At 36.7% G+C, this 3,855-nt stretch overlaps 1 pseudogene; it reads right to left on the bottom strand.

Annotated features, from left to right (window-relative positions):
- Positions 1-254: 254 nt before the first annotated feature.
- On the bottom strand, positions 255-1,957 carry LOC132500744 (zinc finger protein 354A-like; annotated as a pseudogene).
- Positions 1,958-3,855: the final 1,898 nt, after the last annotated feature.

The raw sequence follows: 3,855 nt of genomic DNA, 5'->3' as shown, positions 1-3,855 counted from the left end.
GTCCTTTTCTCTAAAAATGTATAATTTCTTTGACCACATCTTTTATATACTATTACAATGTCAGTTATTTTTTAAAAAGTATTAAGTTTACAGTTTAACAGGAAATCCAGTGCACACTTCCCCTCATCACCCAGATGTTTACAACAATTACATATGATATGCAGCATGCGATGCTGTAGAGAAAACAATTACTTTACAAATGCCCAAAGTCAATGTCTCTAGTCAGGAATTCTTCATTTTAGGTTATTATAAAGTGTCTGATAGGACTGAGCAATTTTCACTTTTCTCATTATCTATTACATAGGTTTATCCTTGGAATTTATTATTTGATGACTAAATCGTAGAATGGCTTTTCATATCCATTACATTTATTACATCACTTTCATGTATTCTGATGAGCTTTGGTTTCAGAATGTCACACATGCAAACCTACTTTCTAGGGGTTCTCTTCAATATGAATTTTATGATGATTAGTAAGAGATGACCTGTGATTGAAAAGTTTCCCACATGTATTACATTCATAGGGTTTCTCTCCAGTATGAATTCTCTGATGGGCAATACGTGATGAGCTTTGTCTAAAAGTTTTCCCACATGTATTACATTTGAAGGGTTTCTCTCCTGTGTGAATCCTTCGATGTTGAATAAGAGCTGATCTTTGGCCAAAAGATATCCCACATTCTTCACATCGATATGGTTTCTCTCCTGTGTGAATTCTCTGATGATTACTAAGGGATGAGTTACACCTGAATGTTTTCCCACACTCATTACATTTATAGGGTCTTTCTCCAGTATGCATTCTCTGATGTTGAATGAGAGCTGAACTTTGTCTGAAGGCTTTCCCACACACTTTACATTTACATGGTTTCTCTCCAGTATGAATTCTTTCATGAATAATAAGTGTTGAGTGGGAACTTAAGGCTTTACCACATTCATTACAATTATAAAACTTCTCACCAGTATGAATTATTCGGTGTCTGTTAAGTCGTGAAATAGAAGTGAAACCTTTTCCACATTCATTACATCTATAAGGCTTTTCTCCAGTGTGAATTCTTTCATGTTGAATAAGAGATGCACTCTGACTGAAGGCTCTCCCACATTCACTACATTTAAAAGGTTTCTCTCCTGTGTGTATCCTCTGATGATAACGAAGGGATGAACTAGACTTAAAGGTATTGCCACATTCATTACATAAATAGGACTTCTTTCTGGAATTCATTCTCTGACATCCAGGAAGGGATGTGTTGCAACTAGATGCCTTCCTACCTGGATTATATTTATAGAGGTTTTCTCCAGCATGGATTTTTTGATGTATAAAAAGGCCTGACCTTCTGCTGAAGGATTTACCACATTCTTTACATCTATAGGATTTCTCCACAGTGTGTGTTCTTAGGTGTTTATAAAGGGATGTACTGAGAGTGAAGGCTTTCCCACATTCCTTACATATATAAGGTTTCTCTCCAGTATGAGTTATTTGATGTTGAATAAGAGCTGAACTTTCGTTAAAGGCTTTTGAACAGTCTTTACATTTAAACAATTTCTCTCCACTATGGTTTTTCTCATGTTTACGAAGGGATGAAGTATTAATGAAGGTTTTCTCACACATACTACATTTATAACGTTTCCCGGCTGTGTTGATTTTTTGTTGATTAAATAAATTGGAATTCTGTTTGAAGCTGTTTCCTTGTATTTCACATTTTGATGGGTTTTTTTCTCTGGGAACTATCTGTTGCCTAACAAGGACTGACTTTGGGCTGAAGTTTTGGCCAAATTCAGTATTTTTATGTTTTCTTTCTACAGTGAGGATTTTTTTTGTGAGCGACTGAAACTATCTGAACACTTTCTTTTTTCTTCTGCTTTTTCTCTAATCTGTCTTCATATTTGCAGGGGTTTTCTAATTTGAAGTCCCAGGGTCCACTCCTTTTGGATCTTTTCATTATCAGCTCCTGAAATGAAGAACCTTGTGTTTGAGTTGACTTTGTGGTGTTTTTTTTTTTTTTTTTTTTTTTTGCATTTTTTTTTTAATTTTACAAATTTAATCAGTTATACATATACATATGTTCCCATATCCCCTCCCTTTTGCGTCTCCCTCCCACCCTCCCTATCCCACCCCTCCAGGCGGTCACAAAGTACCGAGCTGATCTCCCTGTGCTATGCGGCTGCTTCCCACTAGCTATCTACCTTACGTTTGGTAGTGTATATATGTCCATGCCTCTCTTTCACTTTGTCACAGCTTACCCTTCCCCCTCCCCATATCCTCATGTCCATGCTCTAGTAGGTCTGTGTCTTTATTCCTGTCTTACCCCTATGTTCTTGATGACATTTTTTTCTTAAATTCCATATATATGTGTCAGCATACAGTATTTGTCTTTCTCTTTCTGACTTACTTCACTCTGTATGACAGACTCTACGTCCATCCACCTCATTACAAATAGCTCAATTTCATTTCTTTTTATGGCTGAGTAATATTCCATTGTATATATGTGCCACATCTTCTTTATCCATTCATCCGATGATGGACACTTAGGTTGTTTCCATCTCCGGGCTATTGTAAATAGGGCTGCTATGAACATTTTGGTACATGTCTCTTTTTGAATTATGGTTTTCTCAGGGTATATGCCCAGTAGTGGGATTGCTGGGTCATATGGTAGTTCTATTTGTAGTTTTTTAAGGAACCTCCATACCGTTCTCCATAGTGGCTGTACCAATTCACATTCCCACCAGCAGTGCAAGAGTGTTCCCTTTTTTCCACACCCTCTCCAGCATTTATTGTTTCTAGATTTTTTGATGATGGCCATTCTGACTGGTGTGAGATGATATCTCATTGTAGTTTTGATTTGTATTTCTCTAATAAGTAAAGATGTTGAGCATCCTTTCATGTGTTTGTTGGCTGTCTGTATATCTTTTGTGGAGAAATGTCTATTTAGGTCTTCTGCCCATTTTTGGATTGGGTTGTTTTTTTGCTATTGAGCTGCATGAGCTGCTTATAAATTTTGGAGATTAATCCTTTGTCAGTTGCTTCATTTGCAAATATTTTCTCCCATTCTGAGGGTTGTCTTTTGGTCTTGTTTATGGTTTCCTTTGCTGTGCAAAAGCTTTGAAGTTTCATTAGGTCCCATGTGTTTATTTTTGTCTTTATTTCCATTTCTCTAGGAGGTGGGTCAAAAAAGATCTTGCTGTGATTTATGTCATAGAGTGTTCTGCCTATGTTTTCCTCTAGGAGTTTGATAGTTTCTGGCCTTACATTTAGGTCTTTAATCCATTTTGAGCTAATTTTTGTGTATGGTGTTAGGGAGTGATCTAATCTCATACTTTTACATGTCCCTGTCCAGTTTTCCCAGCACCACTTATTGAAGAGACTGTCCTTTCTCCACTGTACATTCCTGCCTCCTTTATCAAAGATAAGGTGACCATATGTCCGTGGGTTTATCTCTGGGCTTTCTATCCTGTTCCATTGATCTATCTTTCTGTTTTTGTGCCAGTACCATACTGTCTTGATTACTGTAGCTTTGTAGTATAGTCTGAAGTCAGGGAGCCTGATTCCTCCAGCTCCGTTTTTCGTTCTCAAGATTGCTTTGGCTATTTGGGGTCTTTTGTGTTTCCATACAAATTGTGAAATTTTTTGTTCTAGTTCTGTGAAAAATGCCATTGGTAGTTTGATAGGTATTGCATTGAATCTGTAGATTGCTTTGGGTAGTAGAGTCATTTTCACAATGTTGATTCTTCCAATCCAAGAACATGGTACATCTCTCCATCTATTTGTATCATCTTTAATTTCTTTCATCAGTGTCTTATAATTTTCTGCATACAGGTCTTTTGTCTCCTTAGGTAGGTTTATTCCTAGATATTTTATTCTTT

This window comes from Mesoplodon densirostris, chromosome 13 (genome assembly GCF_025265405.1).
Source record: "Mesoplodon densirostris isolate mMesDen1 chromosome 13, mMesDen1 primary haplotype, whole genome shotgun sequence".
NCBI classification, from domain to species: domain Eukaryota; kingdom Metazoa; phylum Chordata; class Mammalia; order Artiodactyla; family Ziphiidae; genus Mesoplodon; species Mesoplodon densirostris.
This window is presented reverse-complemented; position numbering and strand designations above follow the sequence as displayed.